Source organism: Sorex fumeus, unplaced genomic scaffold, assembly GCF_029834395.1.
Source record: "Sorex fumeus unplaced genomic scaffold, SorFum_2.1 ptg000061l, whole genome shotgun sequence".
Lineage (NCBI taxonomy): Eukaryota > Metazoa > Chordata > Mammalia > Eulipotyphla > Soricidae > Sorex > Sorex fumeus.
The window spans coordinates 17,772,329-17,795,800 of record NW_026606118.1 but is presented as its reverse complement, the minus strand read 5'-3'; the positions used below and the strand labels follow the sequence as shown (position 1 = coordinate 17,795,800).

Sequence of the window (23,472 nt, the reverse complement as noted above, 5' to 3'; positions counted from 1 at the left end):
CACTGTGCTGCCTCATACTAAATTATAGAAAGATTTTTGATATTTGAAGGGAAAATATACCTCTGTAGAACTTGGTTGATTGTCTTCTATTTACCCAGAAAGCAGTGAACTTCCATTAGCATCAGTGCCCTTGGACAGATAATCAACCAAAATACAGAAAGCATCCTGCTTGGAGTTTCTGGTGTGTGCAGATTTGCTCTGCTTACAAATCAAAAGTATGACCTGCTCTTCCATTCAATTAGCCTTTTCTTAAGTATTTTTTTTATCAAATTATTGAATTTATTTTTCTTTTCTTTCCTTTTCTTTTTTTTTTTTTACAGGAAAGAGTGTGAATGCAGTTCCTCACTACCACAAATTATGCATTTGCATTTCCCACATTTGGGAAATCACTGGGCTCAGCACATAAGGTCAGCACAATAGATAAGCTTCCCCTTGGGAAAAACGCCTTCTTGATCATGGTATCTCCTCTGCCAGGTAAAGTATTGAACTTTTCCTCTAAGGAAACTTTACTGGATCATTTCTAGTGGATTATTCATAACCAGCCATACAAAATTAATTGTTTCGGTTCTGCTTTGGGGGACACGATTTGGGATTTGGGGTGGAAACATTTGAAATATGGTAGTGGGAAGGTGCAATGATGGTGGGATTGGTGTTTGAATATGTAATGAATTATTGTAAACAACTTGATAAAAATAAAATGAAAAACCCACAAATTTATTTATTTCTTTATTTAGCATTTTTAACCACACCCTACAGTGTTCAGTGCTTACCCTTAACTTTATTCACTCAGGACTTACTCTGGTCAGTGTTGAGGGCCCACATGGGGTACCAGGGATTAAACTGAGATTGGCCACAGGCAAGAAGTGCCCTCTGCACTGTATTATAGCTCCAGCCCAGTACTGAATTTGGTCTTTCAAGATCTGTATCTACATGTCAATTGGAAAGTGGGGTTGAGGGAGGGGAGTTTTTATTCAGGACCAGAGAGATAAATCAGTGGGTCAGGTACATATGGCTCCCGAGTCAGGCCAGGAATGATTCCTGAGCAATTCTCAAGAAATCCTTCACCACAGTAGGTATTCCCCCTCAAAAACAATAAAAACCAAATCTAAACTAAATAAAAAGTTGTTTAATTCCTCTTCCCTCTGTTTTGTTGAAGTCCATCATGGGACTTCCCACACATGGGGCTGCTGCCCTTACACTTTAGTGGTGATATTAGAACACACACTATTAGAACATACAATATTAGAACACAGAGACCATGGTCTGGCTGCTCTGCCCCATGATGCCCAAGAGAGGTGCCACGAGAACAGACTTCAGCACCGAGAAGGAGGTTCCTGCAGGCATCAAACCCAGTCTCATATTTGCAAAGTGCCTCAGAGCTATTTGCAAAATACCTCATGAGGAAAAAGCCTGGGGGAACGCTTCTCCCAGATGGGGTTTAGAGGACCCAGCTAACGCCTCCTCCTGGCACTGCTACTCAAAAACCTCCAGGGTATGGTGGGCACAGTGGGGCTTACCTCAGGGGGCCACGAGTTGCCAGGGAACAAACCCATGTCTGCACATGCTAGGCATGAACCCTGACCACTGTACCAATGCCCCATTCCATCGAGTGAAAAATAGTTCAGCAAATTCAGTTCTTTTGGCTTGAGATCCCATCTCGGGTGCAGCTTTCACTTTTTGCTATGGAAAACTCCAAACACATACAAGAGCCGATGGGAGAGTATAATGAATGCCCCTGTTAACACTCACTATAAATATACCAACTTGTGATCAATCTTACTTTATCTTCGTCCTCATATACTTTCCCACCTCCCTGCACTTTTTTTTAAAATAAATCCCAAATACCACATGAAATCATTTATAGTCATTAGGTTTCTCTAAAATATGACTTTTATTTTATTCTGTTTGTTTGTTTGGAGGTCACACCTGATTCGGGGCTTACTCTTGGTACTGAACTCAAAGATCACTCCTTGTGGTGCTTAGGAAACTATAAGTGATGCCATGGATCAAAACGGTGTCTATAACATGCAAGGCAAGAATCTTGAGGCTCTGTACTATATTCCTTGCCCAAATTTGACTGACATTTAACAACTGTATTTTTCTTCCCAAATGAAAAATAATTTCTAAATATCTTCAAGCCTATAATCATTGCTCATATTTCTAAAACATATTATCCTAGCTCTGTATCTCTTTCTAGCTCTTCATTTTTTGGAACCAAGATATAAATCAGGATGTCCGCATAAATATTTACCATTAAAATTGGATTGTATATTGCTTGTCTCTTCTAATCAGTTGCTGTACTATTCATCTCATTTCTATTTCTCCTTCCAATAAATTTATTAAAGAAAGTATATGCCATCAAAATACAAATGATATATTTGTAAACAGATGACCTTTTTCATTTTGATTTTCATTTCCACCAGTGTGGTTTTTTGTAGTTTTGTTCCAGAAGTGTGATTTCTGAATCAAAGGGTAAATGTATATATGCTTTCAATTTCTTACAATATTGTCAAATATAGTAACATTGCAAAAATTGTCACCAAAGATATCGTGATACTTTGCTTTTTTTAACTATCTAACAACCATACATGAGGGATATTGCCCTGAGGCCATTTTGCAGCTGAGAAAACTAAAATTAAAGGAGAAGTATTTGAAGAGAGCTTCTAGATTTCGATGAATCTTTCCTCCTAGTATAAGCTTATTCTGTTTCTTGCCCACATGATAATATTTGATTTATGTTTATAGCAATTAGTAAAATTTTTCAATAAGATTAGAATACCTTAACAACTACCAAAGTACTTGCTTCCAGACTGACACTGATTGAGCATCTTGAATTTATCTTAATGTCTATCTTATATATTCCCACCAACTACTATGAGATTATATACAATGCCACTAAAAATAAAAATGCACCTGTTATCAGTGCCTTTCTCCTAAAATACCATGTTGGATATGTGATGTGTTAGTTAAGATAGTGACCACTGAACTCAGACAAATAGAACTTGCGTCACATCTCCATCATTCGAATGTTTGTTGGATTGGTTGTATAATCATCTGTGACTCTGCTTCATCATTTGCAGTATCAGTGTTTAATATTTTAAAAGTATTTGCTGCGGTGTGATGCATTGTGTGTCATGACAATTATAGAACAACAATACATTTAAAGAACTTAAAATGGTACTTCACACGTAATAAGTTTCCCAAAAATGTTGGTTAAGAAATGAAAGATATTTGTGGCCACAAAGGACCAAATCCAACACAATGGATGAAGTAATATAACTGAGTTTACATGTATGTGTATGTGTGTGAACGGGGGGTGGGAATGGGGCAGGTTTGGGGTGGGGGAATGGTGTGAAGATAGAACGGAAGGGACATTGGGGTTCTTGAGGGACACTGGTTATGAGTAGTGTGCTATTGGAATTATGTATATTATATATATATATATATATATGTAGGCCATTTAACTTCACCTAATCTTTCTTCTCAGTTTTTTGTATTCACTATGATGACCATATGTTTTGAGCCTCATTTGAGAAGTGAGGCTAGAGACAGAATCCCTCAAATCCTCCCAAGATCTGGGAGAGACTCAAAGGGTTGGAGCAAAGGTTTTGTATATAGAAAGCCCCAGGTTCAGCCTCAGTACCACACAGTCCCAAGAGCACAGCCCTGGAAGTGGACCCTGAGCACCATCCACGTGACCCTGCCTTCTCCTCTAAAAAATTATCCAGGAGACCCATGTTCATTAGAAGGAATACTTTTTATGAGAGAGACAGCAGTGAGTTCCGGAAGATAGGCGCTTGCAGAGATCTCTCTGGGCCGCATACAAAGTCAATTCCACCGGGGCATCTCAGGTGGTGCAGTGTGCCTTCTTCACCCACTTCAGATGAAAGTGGCCACAAGTTTCCAGAAGCAAAACCCAGGCTTCAGGGACTAAGAATCCAGGCCTCATAGCGGCAGCAGGGATTGGCCATCCCTTCCCATCTTCCTGCCCACTTGGGGTCCTGGTTTTTAGGCCCATGATCTGCCTCCAGGCGCCATCTCAGCACATTAATGGCCTGGTTGAGACTCCCATATGAATTTCAAAATGGATTAGCTCCCTACAGAGATGTCTCTGGACCCCAACTATTTACGATTTTGGAATTCCAGAAGCGACCTCTCATGATATTCATAATAAGCGATAGAAAATAAATTATTTAGCATCTGCCCTGGCAGGCAGGCTTGAATGGTGGTGGGAAAATTCCAGCAAACCATAATATCCAAAAGTAGAGAGAGAGTATGGGGGAAATTGTGTGCCATGGAGGCAGGGGTAGGGCTGGGATAGGGGGAGGGGGATACTGGGGACATTGGTGGTGGAAAATGTGCACTGGTGGAGGGATGGATGTTTGATTATTGTATGGCTGAAACATGAAAGCTTTGTAATTGTATCTCACGGTGTTTCAATTAAAAAAACATTAAAACAAAATAAAGAATACCTTTTTCAACATTCGGATGACTAAATTTTGATTTCTTCATCAACCCGATTTAGTCAGATTGTCTGCACATGCAAGAATGCAAAAAACCACCACTGTCCACTTTCGGCAAACAAAGTACCATTATATAAACATTTATTAATAATAGATGGCACAATGAACCTAAAATGAACTCGGAAAAATTCCCAGGTACTTTTCAGAAAATAATTCCCATGATCAGCTTTGCCTTTGAAGAGTAGAATGCATTATCTCACTTGGAGCTGAAGAGACTTGTACAAGCCTATGGACAAAAGCAAACAGTGATTAGATAAACCCCCTGATCTCCTCCTTACACACACACACACACACACACACACACACACACACAGTGTAAATAGTTGTGGGAGAAGCCCCTGGCCAGGCTAGGCCAAGCCCCATAGAATATGCTTCCTTAGAATAGAATATTCTCCCTGAGCTCTTCCCAGTAGAAATGCAAAAGACGCCCTATGAAAGCTACAGAAATTCAGTTCTTGGTTTTTTGTTTTCCATTTGAATGTTGGGTAGGTTTGAGTTTAGCTGATTATATGAAAGGTAGGGATTTTTTTTTTCAGGGTACATTATTCAACCATAAAGTTCAGAGATGATACTAAGATTTAAAGGCCCAAGCTGACACAGGACATAGTTTATAATAAGAAAAAAAATCACATAGTCACTAAAACAAAATCTCAGACTTACTTCTCCCCCCAGACCCTTTTATAGATCAGGACTTGACATCTATTTAGCTGTATCAGTCCTCAAGGACTCCAAAGACTGGTGGCATATGGGCCTCTGGTGGAAGCTTATAACCCTGAATGTGAGTTTATGTACTAAAATGAATGACATACAACTGGTTTTTGAGTGCACAGGTCACAGAGAGAAATGTGACTAGTTTCATAAGTCTGATGTTCTAGATATCAAAACCACGAAACAATGTGTTGCACCCCAGAGGAATGATCATTAGGGCATTTGTGTTACAAGTCCCCGCCAATATTTATGAGAGGCACTGTTAACAGTCCTGTAAAAGGAGGGGAAATCATGTCACATTTTATATCACAATGCGGTAAGTTTAGAATCCCCACAAATTTTTATTAGAAAACTCTCCAGGACCACTGTTTTCAATTTCTCTTTTATAATTTGCCTAAGAACACTTTGGACTTCATTCCAAAGTGCTGATACTATCCAAGAAAGCGTAGCAGGTGGGTTGGAGAGAAAGACGGAACCTAACGCACTAGAAAACTGACATCAGGCTCTATTGTCAGGGATTGACCTGCCTGTAGTTTCCATTCATGGCCAAAGGCTTTGCTGCACTGAAATAACCATTGCAATTTTACCTGGCCCCTTTTCATGAATTTCTGCTTGTTAGTTGGTGTTAGTTCTTGCCAGCAGATCCAAAGACAAGTGATTAGATGTTAAAAATCAAAGTCCTTTCCTAAAGCATTTGCTTCATGGAATCTCTGGGGACTCTCAGGACAAATGGATGCGTGTCCTGCTTCAGGATTTGGGAGCAGGGCCTTAAAAAGGGACTCGGAATCCTGTTATATTCTTCTCTCAGGGAAGTACGTGTCTCTTCAATATGCATAGCCCTGGGAATTGAGGGTCACCCTGTGCAGAACCAAGATTATCTGCCCCAGGTGCCTTTTCTTGTTTGTTTTCTTTTTGTTTTTTTGGGCACACCCAACAGTGTTCAGGATTTTCTCCCGACTCTATGCTCAAAGATCACATTTGGCAGAGTCAAGGGAACATATAAGGTGCTCTGAGCCCATGTGGAATCAAAATGCAGGTCAGCCACTTGCAAGGCAAATATCGTAAGGGCTATATTATCACTTCATCCCCTGTTCCAGGTACCTTGCCTTAGGACACTGTGCTTGTGAGAGAGTGTGTATGCTCCCAGTCAACACCTGAAAGTCTTTGTCATGTCTTTGCTTTGCTATTCCTTTTCTAAAAGTGAAGGGTAGAAATATGCTTTGGTCATATCTTTGCTTCAGCTCATGTTAAATCGTGTGACCTTGGAGAAAGCATTTAATTGAATGAATAGGAATTTTCCACCTTCTATATTTAATAATTCAGAATTTTAAAACTTTTAGCTTCAGGATCTTTTTCTTTTTTCACTCAAATCTTAACACATATATACTTTTACTGTAATGGTTTTTGGGCTGGAGCGATAGCGCAGTGGGTAGGGCATTTGCCTTGCACGTGGCCAACCGGGGTTTGAATCCTCTGCCCCTCTGGTAAAGCCAGGCAAACCACCAAGAGTATTGCGCCCACCCGGCAAAGCCTGGCAAGCTACCCGTGACATATTCACATATTCGATAGGCCAAAAACAGTAACAAGTCTCATAATGGAGACGTTACTGGTACCCGCTCGAGCAAATCAATGAACAATGGGAGGACAATGAAGGTGACTGTAATAGTTTCAGCTATTACTAACCATGACTTTCCCTTCTAAAATCAGGTCTAATGTATGACTTTGAAACCCTAATTTATCTGACTTTAAAAACAATCCAATTAGTTTAGTACTAAGCCTAATAATATACAGGAATTTGTTTTGAACCTAATAACAGGCTCTTCGTCACTTCAGGATCAAAGTGCAGAGATATTTAAAGTCAGTTACCTTTTCCTACATAGTCTGCAAAGAGTCATCATAGCAAAATTAGGGCATTGTCTCAGAGGAGACTTCTTCAGAGTGGATATGACATAATTGTATATCCCAACTCTGACAAATATTTCAAAATGTGCTCATGGGGCCAATGTCTGCTCTCTGGAAACTAACGCCAAGCTCAGCCATCTTCTATTCTTTTACCCATCCACTTTTTCCACTCATTTTGATTCCCTTCTTAATGCTTAAGTTTCAAATAAAAGGTTTTCCTTTGTGGTGTTTACTTTTATGTGTCGCCTTGATAGACCCTGGGTGTTTCTGGATGAGATTAGCATTTGAACCCTTGTTTGCTAGAGTGCCTTCCCCAGGTGAGAGTGGATTCTCTAATCCAAGGTGAACCCAGTGCAGGGGCAGTCAGCAGGTCTTGGTATTTGTCCGATGCTTCCGGGTTCTTCAATGTTATCAAGAGTCGGAACATTGAATAAGAAAGATGCTCAGACTTAGAGTTAGAAACCGAAAAGTTTATTGAAAAGTTATAGAAAAACTCCCTAGCAGAGAGGAGCCTCATATAGGACTACTTAAATTGGACTCCTTTTTGTTGGATTGTAAGAGGAAAACTGAGTCTTTGTGTAACCTATCAAGTGACATGAGTATTACAAAGAGTTCAAGGGTTCCTACATGTTTACAGAGCTTCTGGCTCACTTAGAGCCTTTGTGTAGCTAAGTATACTTTTTCTAATTCCAAGTAGGATGTTGAGGCTGTTTACTTATATATGGCTGTTTGAGCATTTACCCAGCTATTGCTGTGTATCCTTTAGTCTCCTGTAATCCCAAGGTCTGGAGCAGAATTTATGATGTTTGGAAATTGTGAAATTCCCATTATCTGAAAGAGCCCAGGAACTGGTAGGAATGTTTAAGATGTGGAATAGAGATGGCTAAAATGGAGTTGTTAGTAGTAGCTGGCCAGGGGAAACTGAGGCTTCCTCTTTCAGACCTGAATAGAATAAGAGGCAGAAGAAAGAAGGAATGTTTCTTTTTTATTTTTCTGCTTTATTATTTTGACTAGAACATTTCACTTCATCTCTGGTTTTGAGATTTTAGCAGTGGTTTCCCTGGTTCTCAGTCTTTAGACTTGAGTTGAATACCACCACTGTCTTTCATAGGTTTCAACTTAGTAATAGCAATTGTGAAACTTCTTAGTGACCAAAATCACATGAGTGTACTCCTATTAAGATAATGTTTATACATATAACATGTGTTTTATATATTGCATGCATATTCTTACATGTGGATTGAATACTGACGAATGCAAGTAGAACAAGGGACAATAGAAAAAGGACAATATCTTTCTATTCATGCTAAGTGACTGGCAATTCACTTGAGCTGTTTGAACCACATTTTCTTCATCAGAAAAATACCCTAGTTGATATCAAATTTTCTTCCATATTTGGAATTCTATGGACTATGAATTCCAAACACTCAAATTCTTAGACTTGCACACATCCTTTGAACCATTCCTATAACTACATTATTAAATATAAGCACAAATGTCTACAACTTATATGCAGTTCCAGCTGTAACTGATCATCGTTGTGATTCTCAACATAAAGCTTTTGCCACTAAGAATCTTCTGTACCTCCAAAGAAACAGTGACCAAAATACAAAGACAGTCTACAGAATGGGAAAGAATATTCGCCGAATACACATCTGACAAGGGGTTGATATCAAGGATATACAAAATACTGGTTGAACTCCACAAGAAGAAAACATCCAACCCCATCAAAAAATGGGGCAATGAAATGAACAGAAACTTTCTCAAAGAAGAAATCCGAATGGCAAAAAAGCACATGAGAAAATGCTCTACATCATTAATCATCAGGGAGATGCAGATCAAAACCACAATGAGATACCATCTCACACCTCAGAGACTGGCCCACATTCAAAAGAACAAAAGCAACCGTTGCTGGCGCGGATGTGGCGAGAAAGGGACACTCCTTCACTGTTGGTGGGAATGCCGACTGGTTCAGCCCTTTTGGAAAACAGTATGGACGTTCCTCAAAAAATTAGAAACTGAGCTCCCATTTGACCCAGCGATACCACTCCTGGGAATATATCCCAGAGAGGCAAAAATGTGTAGCCGAAGTGACATCTGCACTTGTTTGTTCATTGCAGCACTCTTTACAGTAGCCAGAAACTGGAAGAGACCTGAGTGCCCAAGAACAGATGACTGGTTAAAGAAACTTTGGTACATCTACACAATGGAGTACTATGTAGCTCTTAGAAAAGATGAAGTCATGAACTTTACATACAAGTGGTACAATATGGAAAGTATCATGGTAAGTGAAATGAGTCAGAAAGAGAGGGATAGACATAGAAAGATTGCATTCATCTGGGGGATATAAAGTAACAAAATATGAGATTAATACCCAAGAATAGCTGAGATCAACACCAGGAGAATTACTCCATAACTTAGAGACCAGCCGGGTATTCTAGGGGAAAGGACAATTCAGATAGAAAGGGGAACACCAAGTGGGGGGTGTTTGGAGGATCCTCCCAGGAGGGGAGATGCAGGTTGAAAGTAGACTGGACTGAACATGTTCGCCACTCAATGCCTCTTTTGCTGATCACAACACCCAAAAGGAGAGAGAGAACAAAAGGGAATGCCCTGCCACAGTGGCAGGGGGGGATAGGGGGATGGGGGGATGGGGGGGAGGGATATTATCCTGGTGGTGGAAAATGGGCACTGGTGGAGGGAATGAGTATTTGATCGTGGTATGACCGAGATCCAAGCACAAAAATTTGTAAATCTACAACTGTACCTCATGGTGTTTCACTAATAATAATGAAAAAAAAAGCTTTTGCCTTTTGCTCTAATCTCAACTGCATCAGGTACTTCAGAGCTACAATAACAATCTGAATTTGAGGATGAAGTACACTAGAAATCAGCCAAACTAGTTCCAGTTTTGAAATTAACTCTCTTCCATGCCTCATTTTTACTGTAAAGGGAAGACTAAGGGGAGAACGATAAGTTTAGTTTTTCAGAACTTTATTTTTTAGCTGATTTAACTGTGTCATTTCATAAGTACACTGAACTTGCCACAAGATCCCCGAAGCCCATCACAAATTACGAACAGGAACAGTAGGTTAGGGCCCTAAAGGGATATAGTTAAAGGTGATTGATTGTTTGCTTCATGGACTCCTGCTATAACTGTTTTTTTTTTCTTTCTGCCTTCTGAAACAATACTTCCTTTGCTGTGCTTGTGTGAACTTATCGAGCACCAGGATGTGAGCTTGGGGGGCTCAAACAAATTATGAAAATCCTTACAGAAGGGCTCTTGCACCAGGATATGCATTATCCTAATAAAAGGCCAGGGGTTCTGCTGTGAGACTCCTGCCTCACAGGACAGCCCACCAGATGGAGTCAATAAAGACTCCTCCAAATTCTAATTTTTTTTGGTCTCTGGTGGTCTTTTGATGGCGACCTCACATTACCACCTTTAAAGTGAACATAGCACATTCTTCAATTTATGATATTGCTGAGAGGTGCTTAAGCCCACCAAACTCTTTTTTGCTTTTTTTTTTTTGCTCCACCAGGTGCCAGACTACATAACGTTGCCCTAGAACAAAAACCCCTTATCATTATCACTGTCACTGTCACTGTCCTCCTGTTGTTCATCAATTTGCTCGAGTGGGCCCAGTAATGTCTCCACTGTGAGACTACTGTTACTGTGTTTGGCACATTTAATACGTCATGGGGAGCTTGCTAGGCTTTGCCGTGCGGCTGAGATACTCTTGGTAGCTTTCCGAGCTCTCTGAGAGGGGTGGAGGAATCAAATCTGGCTCGCCTGGGCCAGCCACGCACAAGGCAAACGCTCTACCGCTGTGCTATCTCTCCAGCCCCTATAATTATTAAAGAAGTGATAATCCTACCACTATTAGTTTTGTTTTTTTTTAGGGCCATACTCAGCTCTACTCAGGGCTTACTCCTGTCTCTGTACTCAGGGCTTACTACTGGTAGTAAAAGAGGAAGCCTCGGTTTCTTATTGATAGCTGCTAGAACCAGTTCCATTTTTAACTGCATCCATCCTAGATTTTTAACATTCCTGTGAATTCCTGGGCTCTTTCTGATAAATCGGAAGTTAACAAGTATCTAATGTCATTAAATTCTGCCCCAGAGCTCAGGCTCACCAGGAAGCTCAGATAATGAGCAATACCTAAGGCAGATGACCAAATCACTCAGAGGATTCTTGCATTTTCTGTAATATTCTTTTCAACTGATAAGAAATGCAGAGTCCGATTTTTATGGGACTACAGACAACAACTCATATCTTAACTTCCCTGTATTCTCTGTCACAATCTTGTCACTCAGTAACATAAAGACCCAGTTTTCCTACAAAAAAAAACCCACAAAAAGAGGAGCCACAGTAACTTAGTCTGATACTAAGTCCTCCCTACATGGAAAGTTCCTATCCCTTTCTTTTTTATTTCTCAATAAACTTTTTTGAAGTTTCTAAGTGCTTTAAACTTTTTTAACTACTTTCTCACTCTGAGTCTAAGCACCTTTAGTACTCAACGTTTTCATTCTTGAAAATATTGAAGAACCTGGGAACCATGGATCAACAGCTACCCACCATCATCACTCCTTCATCAGCATACCTGGGACCTACCATAGGCAATGCTTGGATGAAATCCAGCTCAGCAAAAATGCAAAATAAGTGCCTTTACCTATTGTACTATCTCTCCAGCCCTGGAATCCTATAAAATACTTTATATAAACACCATGGATGACATAGTTCATAATACAGTTGCTATGGACTTTCAATGTTCCAACACCAACCCCATCATCAAAGTGACTTTCCCTTCACCATTGTCCCCATTTTTCCAGATACTTCCCAAGCCTTTGCCTAATAGCAGGTAACACAATAATTTATTTTACATTAAGTGTTACAATTAAATGGCTAATAAAACTATCAAAAACTACTTCAGTGGGGCTGGAGTGATAGTACAGCAGGCAGGGCGTTTGCCTTGCATGCGGCTGACCTGGGTTCGATTCGATTCCCAGCATTCCATATGGTCCCTGAGCACCGCCAAGAGTAATTCCTGAGTGCAAAAGCCACACCCCTGTGCATTGCCGGGTATGACCCAAAAACAACAACAGCAACAACAACAAAACTACTTCAGTAAAAGAAAATTTATGAAAATTGAAGCTATGGTAATAGGCAATACTTACCACCGGGGGTCATGAAGTCCTTGTCTGAGCAACAACCAGCTTAGTAAATCAACAGACAAGGGCTTAGAATCCTATTCTTATCTTGACTTACCTTGGTTGGTTTGTTTTGTTTCTTGGGCCCACACTGAATGGTGCTGAGTTGTTCGTCTTGGTTCTGTGCTCTGTAATTGTCCTGGGTGACTCTGGAACTAGGGTTGACATGTGAAGGCAAGTGCCCTCATGCCAACCCCAGTTCCCAATTCAACTTCCCATACTATCTCCCCGGTCCTGCTGCTTATCTTGGAAGTGAAAAAGGAAGAGTCAGTTCTCCCTTTGCCAGTAGCTTCATTTTAGCGGTCCCCATTCTACATTTTAAACATTCCAATAAATTCCTGGGATTTTTATGAGACTGGCAAAATTTACAATTAGACAATACCATAAATACTGCCCAGACCTTTGACTGACAGCAGACTAAGATGAGGTCAATATCTGATCATACTGTGATATATATAGCCTTATAGACTTAAGTAAACAGTCCTGACCAGCATAAGTCAGTCACCGTCACGGTCCTCCCGTTGTTCATCGATTTTTTTCGTGTGGGCTCAGTAACGTCTCCATCATGAGACTTTTTTGTTATTGTGTTTGGCATATTCAATATGTCATGGGAAGCTTGCCAGGCTTTGCCGGGCGGGCGAGATACTCTCAGTAGCTTGCTGGGCTCTCTGAGAGGGGCGTAGGATTCAAATCCAGCTCAGCCGGGCTGGCTGCGTGCAAGGCAAACACACTACTGCTGTGCTATCGCTCCAGCCCAAGTTAGTATAAAAATGTTAATATTATCTCAGCAACACAAATAAGTCCTAAATTAACAAGACATCTCTGGGAAAGAAATAGGAATTTTCTGGTACTTCGCTTAATAAGTAACACAGACACCCAGTTTTTCTATAAAAATGAAAAACAAACAAACATAAAATAAGCTACAATCAGTCCTCTATTAAGCTCCTCCCATGCTGGGGAGTTTCTTTTTCTTCTATTTTCAAGTCAACTTTTCTAATTTATAAGTCTGAGTCTGAGCATCTTTATTACTCAATGTTTGACTTTTGAAAATACTGTGGAACCTGTGGATGGATGGACACAGAGATTTTTTTCCTACATCATTGGCCTTATTTAGCATCCATATTTTACCTGGAGCAATAGCACAGCGTGTAGGGCGCTTTCTTTGCACACATCAGACCTGACCCAACCCTGGTTTGATTCCTCTGTCCCTCCTGGAGAGCCCGACAAGCTACCGAGAATATCGCGCCTGCATGGCAAAGTCTGGCAAGCTAACCGCGATGTATTCGATATGCCAAAAACAGTAACAAGTCTCACAATGGAGACGTTAACTGGTGCCTGCTCGAGCAAATCGATGAACAACAGGACAGGGCAGTGCAGTGCAGTGCTATTTTACCTGATATATTTTTATGCAAATACATCCATATCATATACTTGCATAGATATGAAAATATCTGTGCTATTGTTGATTTGCTGCATGTATATATCACTAAACACCTAGTAGAAATGTAAATTATTATTTATAATTATACAGTAATCATTTTTACTATTTATGTGAATTTTTTTCCTTTTTGAGAGTTTGTTTTTCTTCAATATATAACTGCCCAGTAAAAATCCACACTACTGAGCTGGAGTGATAGCACAGCAGGTAGGGCATTTGCCTTGCACGTGGCTGACCTGGGTTTGATTCCCAGCATCCCATGTGGCCCCCTGAGCACTGCCAGGAGTAATTCCTGAACGTAGAGCCAGGAGTAACCCCTATGCATTGCTGGGTGTGACCCAAAAAGAAAAAAAAATCCACACTACTTAAACGGAGGGTTAAAGTGAATGTTTGGAGTGTCCATGTATAAACTCTGAGATCTTTCATGTCAATCTCTACTGTGGCTAATTTTCCAGGTTGTATTATTTTTCCTACAATTGAGCTGCTCCTGAGGGTCACTGGATTCTGCCACATATATTTTCATACAGTCTCAAAGAAACTAGTCTATTAAACTTCACACTTACTCAATAAATACTCAATACATAATTGATAAAGGATAAATGAAAACAGACTCATGAGCCCAGAAATCATTTATTGGTTGTATAGCTTGCTCGATTTGGGACACTATTTGTTTCCAGTAGAATTGAGCACATTTTTAGATTTGCTTAAAGTGGGAATTCACATGTACCTTATGTCAATAAATCTATAGTCTCTTGGGGCCGTAAAAATGAGTACAACAATAGTACAGTGAGTAGGTTGCTTGCCTTCACACTTACGCAGGTTCAATCCCTGCACCCCAATTTCTGCCAGGAGTGTTCTCTGAGAGCAGAACCACATTTAAGCCTGGGCATAGCCTGATGTGGCCTCCAAACAAGCAAAACAGCAAAACACTTTCAGCTCCCTGGCTGCCACAGAGTTCATTCTATTTCTGAGCATATATGTTGGGCTGAAAGCAGAGATCTTAATAATAAGACAGCACATTTTAATAGCTTCTTGGGAAATAAAAGCACTCTTGAAGGTTATTTTATTTTCCTGAATAAAGTCAGCTGATGCAGGTAGAAAAAGCATTGTAATTAGAAAAGATATTATTCGGTTCTTTTAAATCATAGCAGTGGTAAGTGATAATTATTGAATTCAAAGCAATAATTTTAGGCATTTATTTCTTTGCTCTTCCCTTTGTTATTGTTGCAATGACTCTGATTCTCCTTGCTGACAGGTGGTTGCACACTTTACTTGTGTTGCTCACACATGTGTGTGTGGGGATCATTTGTTGAAAGTATCATTAGTGAGATGCTCAAATGTATGATTTAAGCAGCTCAATGACTTCATCTCTATTTTGCAGATGAGGAACCTGTCATAAAGTGAAGTGATAGCAAGTAAATTGATAATGTGGTCACAATTCTATTGGACTTTGGTACTGGGACATAAACTTTTGAGGAATTTCCAAATAAGATTTCCCTAATACAAGACTTCCTTAACCTTTGATCTCTAAGGCATTTCAAGGGATGGTGGTTTTGTTGATTAAACACCCACCAACATTTGGTTCACCTTGAAATTAGTACTCTCCATGCTAGGGGGAAAGGCAGCTCAGATAAAGAAGGAAACACCAAATAAAAGCTGTTGGGAGAATACTCCCAGGATGGGAGATGCGTGATGAAATTAGACTATAGACCGAACATGATTTCCACTCAATGCCTCTTTTGCAAATCACAGCATCCAAAAGGAGAGAGAGAGAGAACAAAAGGGAATGCCCTGCCACAGAGGCAGAATGGGATGTGGAGGATGGGGGATGGGAGGGATATTGGGATCAGTGGTGGTGGAAAATGGGCACTGGTGGAGGGATGGGTACTCGAACATTGTATAATTGAAACCCAAGCACCAAAATTTGTAAGTATACAACTATAACTCATGGTGTTTCACTAGTAAAAGAAAAAAAAAAGAAAAAAAAAGAAATTAGTGCTCTCATACCCTCTAAACTCTCTACTTTCTTTCCTTAAAAAATAAACTGTGTTTTCAACAACAATCATATATTTTTTTTAATTAAAGCATTTTGTCAAAACTCATGGAAAAACAGGCCCCATGACCTTTTGCATGAATTTCTCTAATCCTTCAGGTCATAGTAAAAGCCCAAGCCTTAAGGATGCCTATTTCTAGGTTGGGAGGCTCTTAAGTTGGCTTGTACTACACTGTCCAATATTTGAGGCAGGATGTGACCTTCCAGCCACTTCCACTTGCTAAGAGTCCAACGTCAAATGGGTCGTCTCTCATTCAGCAAAGGAAGCCAAAAGAGTGACTCTAAAGGGTTGAACACTAACCTAGGAAGTTACTGGGGAGCATCAAGGGAATGAGGGCTGCTGCTGAGGGACCCCGGGGCTCCATACCCAGAGAGCAAGCCCCATTCCTAATCAGATGCATTGCTTAATGGAAAATGCCACCTGAGAATTCCTATCAAGGAAAAGGTCACACACATGGAACTGAAAACATGGCTAGATGTTTAATCCGCCACAACAGGAACTCACTGTGACTAAGTGACCTTTAAACTGTCACACCATGAAAAACTGCACTCATCTTGTTCTGTCACCTAACAAAGCCCTAATGAGCTAAACGCTGAATGCAGTGTGTCTCGTCCCCTAAACAGCCCCAGAGGAGCCCTTGCAAGGCAACTGGTTTTTTTACACCATGACTTAACAGCGCCATCTGTTACTTAGCCATTAGAGAGGCAGATTTTTGCTCATTTCAGGAATTTCATCGACTTTGGCAGTACTGGGCATTTTCCTGTTTATGCCATTCACCATCATTTTATTTCTCACCCCAATGCCCACAAGCTATCCTTTTCTTCCAGTGACGCATTCGTCAAGGCGCACAGCATTAATCTCAGTGAAGCATGGAGCCATCCTGAAGTCTTGAAAACCAATGACCTCACACTGCACTAGACAGTAAAATTCAGGATAGCCTCAGGGAGAGAGTTTGGCAAAGAAAGAAGCTATAAAAAGATTTTTCTTCAGATTCCTTTCCTTCTATAACCCAGTCAGGTCATATTTTATTGATGCTCATTACCAAGGCAGAAAGTGATAAGTGTGGAAACCATGGAAACGTGTTATGGCAGATTGAACCTGCTTCAAAACCCCAGTGACTCATGCTGTGGAACTCTACGCAGCAGCCGAGGAGGTGCTGCCTGGACTTCTTTCAGGAGCATCCTTTGCATGCTCATTCGAAGTTTAAGCTCAACCCTAAGCTCAACAGCAGAGTGACTGTGCAATCGAAGCAAAATCCTTGTCAGTCACCAGTTTTTCCCAGACCACTGAAGAGATACCATGAATTACACTTCATCCTTGATCAGTTTCATTCATCTTAATAACTTGAATTATGAAGGCTATTTAAATTGTGCTGAATGTGAATTGATGACAGCGTCAGCTTGCTCTCCCTTCTTTCTTTTGCTTTCCTTATTTCTCTCTTTTGTCTTCCCATCAAATCCAACTATTTGCCTCCACTTTGTTTTTTTATTTTTATTTTTATAAGATTTTTCTCAATAATTTATTGCATTCAATATTCCAACACCAATCCCCCACCTTTACACCTTACTCATCACCATTATTTCTAATTTTCCCAACTCCCACCCAAACCTGCCCCTATATCATTTGTTTTGTATTGCTCGTTCTGAATAATTCTCAAAAAATGATCAAAAAATTTTCCTTAGAAGAAAGTGTGCAAAGACGGTTGTATCTCCCCTGGAGACATTGAGCCCTTGTATCAGAGACAACTAACAAGTTGTTATAGGTTGAGTCTTGTATGCTAATACTTATTTAATTGAGATTGGTTGCCTTCTACCTTACATCTCATCCAATGCAGTGTGCTACTCCTGGTACATCAGTGGTGTTGAATATGAGATGTCACTCCAGGAATTATAACATTTTGAATAAGCATGCAATAATCCTACTGAAAGAAGTCTGAGCAGCACCTTAAATTTATTTCTTACATAAATTTTCAGGATATTTAAATATAAGCAATATTTTTGAAATTTTAATGACTTTTTGATAGAATAAGCTATTCAAAGTTTCTGCAGCATAATGAGATATAGTTGGAGTTAAATTTTTAACTGGGTGGTGACTTTGGGGTCTGAAGCATCTCCGCAGCTTGGTAACCTCTTCCGATATTTTTTTGTGAGTTTCTGGATCATGGCCAGTTAATGAGCTTCTGTGACACTAGAGGCAGTTTGTGGGCGTGACTGCCAGTCTCCTGGAAGAACAGGGGAATAACGGGAGGTCATTCATCCCTGACTGCATAAGACACTGAAGATTTAGGTTACAAAATCCTCATACCTGAGTTTTTCAACAGATTCATTCATGGATGAGGCTTGTCTGAGCCTATGGAGATGGGCCGTGAGCATGTTGGCGATTGTGTTTTAGCTTTTTCAGTTTGGGGTCACACGTGGTGGTGCTCAGGGGTTACTACTGGCTCTGCACTCAGGAATTACCTCTGTGGACTCAGGGTACCATACGGGATGCTGAGGACTGGACCTGGGTTGGCCACATGCAAGGCAAGCACCTTACCAGCTGTGCATTGGCTCTGGCTCTTATTTTCCTCCACTTAAAAAATAATTTCAAATATCAGTATATTAGAGGCACAAAACTATTGGATTTCACTGTTCTCTACCTGAAAAAATGAATTTCAGTAGATTATTCAGTTTTGTGAGCTTCCCAAATCTATGAACACATAAAGCCATCAATCACTTCAAAGAGAACTGCCTAAACAATTAAAGCAAGATTTATTTTTAGTACATAGCCCTAGAAGCCAAATTTATTCCTTACACAAACTTTCAAGATATTTAAATATAAGCAATATTTTTGAAATTTTAATGACTTTTTTGTCAGAATAAGTAATTCAAAGTTCCTGCAGTATAATCGAATAAAGGTTAAATTTTCAAAAATAAGTGGTCAAATGTTTGTTTATTGCCTGTGTTCAAAGGACAATGTTTGTTTATTGCCTGTGTTCTTATTCAGGTGACGTCATCATTTTTTTTTTAAGGTGATGTTCATGGGTTACTCCTGGATCTTCATCCAGGAATTACTCCTGGCAGTGCACAGGGGACCTATGGGCTTCTGATACCAAACTTTGCTAGACTTTGTGCAAGGCAAGCACACAGTACCGGCTATACTATTGCTCTAGTCCCTTAGGTGAGGTCATCTTAATGTAATGTAGAACGGTTCCAGAACTGAACAATTCTGGTAATACTTGACGACTTCTGGATCTTTCCATCCTCTCTTTTTAATGCAATATGCAAGACGTACAAGTCTTCCCCAGTCACAGCAAATCAATACTAGATGACTGATTCTTTTGATGGTGGCATTTCAATTTGTGGCTGAATTTGAATCATCACTTAAATATTGCTTATAGAAACACAGCTGAACTGGAATAAACTTTTTCACATTTTGTGTATTAATAACCTCTATCTTTTCAATATAATTACTGAAAATGTGCTTGCTTTGTGCAGATAACTTTAAAAAAAAAAGAAAAGTCCTAGTTACTTAAATCTGGCACTGATGGGAAGTCATTTCTATTTTGCAATTTGCTAGATTTTATTATGCATTTCATTGCTTGAGTCTATATCTTGAACATTTACTCTTATCAGTGTTTTTTCTGTGACATTTTCAATGATTGATTAAATGGAACTCTAGATTAAATATATAATAAAATTTATATACTTTCCTATCTAAAGTACTTCTAGATTTCTTTAAATTGTCATTTTTATGCACTGTGATGATTAGATATTTTTAACGTTGACTCAACCTTTAATTATTTACTTAGTCTAGACATTAATGCAGCTAGGTCACAGTGTGTGGAATATTTAAAGTCTGGGAAATCTATTTTCAGATTTCCTTTTATTTCAGGTGCCATCCTCCTCAGCAATGTATGAATGTCTCAATACCGCATAACCTAACTGACACAAAGTTTTATGGATCATTCATTTACTGAATAAAAAAATTATTTCATTGTTGTTTCAGTTTGCACTTATCATATAACATTTTATTCAGTTGTTTATAAAGAACCTATATGAATTCTTTGTTTTTATTTTCTCTTTTGCAAATACGTGAAAATCTATTTTTTATACTATGGGGGCTTTTACTATACATGTAACGTTTTCACATATTTAGCTCAGTTTGTCATTTTTTCCCTTTAGTATTGACTATTGCAATAAAATCATTTTAAAACCTCATCAGAATTTAATTTTCCTTTATATTTTATACTATTTAAGAGCTAAAGATATGGACTCAGTGATAAAATGCATACCTTACATGAGAGCTGGGTTTAAACTCTCCTAACTCAACACACGCCACACACACACACACACACACACACACACACACACACATGCGCGCCTGCACGTACCCATACATTCCTGTGTTTTTTTTTATCTTTTGTTTTCAAGACTTTCTTAACATCCAAGTTATTTGTTAATATATTATGGCATCATTTTTATTTTTGTTTGCATTTTGGTTTTAAATCCATTTAAATTTAAATTAATTTAAGTATAAAACAAAAGTGCTATTGTATTTTGCATCAGTGTGCACAAAGAACATTATAATTTTCATGAAATCATTGGGAAAACCGAGGAGGCAGGTCACAGTGAGTTCATTGGCTACTGTTGTCAGTATGTCAATATCGTATCCCAGCTCATCTTCAATGAATTCCCTCATGCCATTGGCACTCCTGGTATAAGGCATGTTAAGACATCATCCTTTTAAAAATAAAACATTCAAGTTATTGAATAATTCACTCTTTCTCCCCACTAATTTGAAATGTGATTCTAATTATGCATAGAAAACAATTTTGCATGGGCTTTGCTTTAGTGTTTCTGCTCTTGCTGATCTGAGTGCTTAATGGCACACTATCACACCATCGAATGTTCTATAGCTTTGTAACATGTTCAAATATTTGGTAATTCAAGTTATAGTATTTAAACTTGTTTCCAAAGCAGAAATTCTCATCTGTTTACACATCAGATGAAATTAAGAAAATTTGTAAAGAATTCAAATGTTTGAAGGAGATTGCATTAAGTGTAAAATTCCGGAGAACATTAATATCTCACTAAATTTTGTTTTCTTATTCACAAACATTTATTTAACTATCCACGTCACTCTCAATGAAATTTAGTAATTCACTCTCTATAGTTAGATATTATTTAAAGGTGCCTCTTAGCCTGCTTCTATTTTTGTTATCATTTTAATTGTATTTTTCCCATTATATATTCTAAATAGTATTGGCATAAAGAAATACTACAAACATTTCATTCGAGTACAGTCATCAGATCATTAAATTCTGTCCATCTGCTTTGCCATGTTCCATTTGTAAAAACACCAGACACTGAAGGAAAACTGTCCTTTGATAATAATGCTGTAACATACAGCAAAATTTCAGAGCAGAATTGCAAACAGTTGATTTGTTTTCGAAAGTATTTGTACTAGAATACTTTATTAAAATATGGAATCATCCATTTTTTCCTTCATATTCAAAATAAAATTTTCAGTCTTTCAGACCTAAATATTATAAGACATAGTCTTAGAAATATAAAGATATAAAGGGTTGGAGAGATAGTACAAAGGATAAGGTTCTGGTCCTGTATGCAGCTGACTTGGGTTTGATCCTAGTATTATGTGAGAAGTGATTCCTGAGCACAGAGTCTGTGGTATGCCCTGAGTATAGATATGATTCCAATAGAAATATAGATAGATACATGCAAAGGTTGACATTTCAGTACAATTTGTAGAATTTATAGATATTGGGATTTTAAAAAATATGTCTCCATTTTTAAAATTTTTTCCTAATTATTTGCACACTGAAAATATTTCCACCAATATTCTTTGTGATGGTACTAGAGATGGTAATTATAACAAGTGTTTAATATAGCATAGATTATATTACATATGTATATACATACAAATATATAAGTAGTACACTAAATTAACAATGTACAAAATGTACCATGTACTAAGTGTACAATGATTGGGTACAAAAATACAAAAGTCTACAATATACAAAAGATTGGGTACAAAAATCTTTTTCTATAGCGCTACCAGAAGTTAAAAAATTGAATATTTTCATTAAATATTTTAAGGAATAAAATCAAATCCTCAGTTCAGGAAGCAAATGACTCAAATTACTTTTTCTTCAAAAATTGTGCTTAATGAAAGTGGTTGGGAATATGAAATTTTATTAGCATCTTACAGAGGGCTGAATGTTTTCCAGGTTTACAGACAATGTGCTTTAGAGAAGGGGAGAGAAATCAGCAGAACTCCAACTTTTCTTGGGATCAGATACTTAAACAAGTTACACTCAGCTGCTTCAGGTTCATGAAAACTACCGTCAGTCTTTATTGAATTGCGGGTTAATACACAGGAACAAAATTAGCTTTATAATTTCAGATGCCCTTTGTTAATGACTCATTCTTTCTGTCAATAAAACTGGCAACAGAGACCAGCAGAGTTCCTTTGCCTACCTCTATTCTGCTTTGATGAGTCACGGTGTTCAGTGTCATGCAGCCAGATAGAGGCTGTCACTCTGTACTGGCGTTTTTGTGGAAATAAGATTAGAGCAATGCAGTCTGCACAAATTCGAAAGACTTGCAGCAGACATGAGGGGTAGCATCAGTCATCCACCATGCATTCCCTAAAATGGTGTCCGTGATAGAGAGGACTTTATTTGTGAATTAGAGATGAAAGACGTCTCTTTTCAGTTAAATCGTGTCCCTTTGGTATGGTATTTCCTTCACTGACCTCTGAAGCTCTTAAAGATTCAACTAGTTTATCTAACTTTCATTTCTGAGAGTAGCAAAGACTCTGAACTGAAATAAGGAAGTCAAGTTTAACCACGAAATTGAGTCATCTAACAAATTTGCAAAATGAGCTCTGCAAAGGAAAGCCTCCAATAATCCTGTAAAATAGTTTTCAAAAGTTAAAAAAAAAATAACCCTGAGCTTTATTCTGACATCTTCCCTCACTGATGTCAAGCCAGTCACTTATTGATTAATGTCTCCAAATAGACTGCATTCAGAAATATTTTGGCATTTAAAGAGAGATAACAAAGGGAAAGATATAAAAGCTCACCAAAAGAGTCACACAGTGATATGAATAAAGCAATCTTTGTAATAATCTACTTCACACTGTCATGCCCCTCCACTTTTTGAGGAAAAAGATGAAGAGGTCCAGGAAGATTATGATACTAAGTGCAAATATGGTGACCCTCTATATCACCAAGAAATGAATACATTCTAACTTTTGCTAAATAATTTTAATAAAAATAAATATGATTTAATACTTAATTTTAATTAAGAGATGTGTTACTGATGGTTTTTAAATCCTATGCCATTTCAAGTAAACAAAACTGACTTTTCAATGAGATGCTCATTTTCATTTCAAAACAAAAAAGTAAAGTAGAATAATTGAGATTACACATTGCATGGATATAAATTGACAATGCTTTAATTTTTTAATATATTTTTATTAAGATACCATTATTTACAGGCTGGAGCGATAGCACAATGGGTAGGGCATTTGCCTTGCATGAGTCTGACCTGGGTTCGATTTCTCTGCCCCTCTCAGAGAGCCCGGAAAGCTACCGAGAGTATCCCGCCCACTCGGCAAAGCCTGGCAAGCT

At 38.6% G+C, this 23,472-nt stretch overlaps 1 non-coding gene across 1 annotated transcript; it reads right to left on the bottom strand.

The window, feature by feature from the left end:
* Positions 1–317: 317 nt before the first annotated feature.
* LOC130034879 (U1 spliceosomal RNA) lies at positions 318–483 on the bottom strand. The gene has a single exon (XR_008794193.1). It is a non-coding gene; the product is annotated as a U1 spliceosomal RNA (small nuclear RNA).
* Between the last annotated feature and the right edge of the window lie 22,989 nt (positions 484–23,472).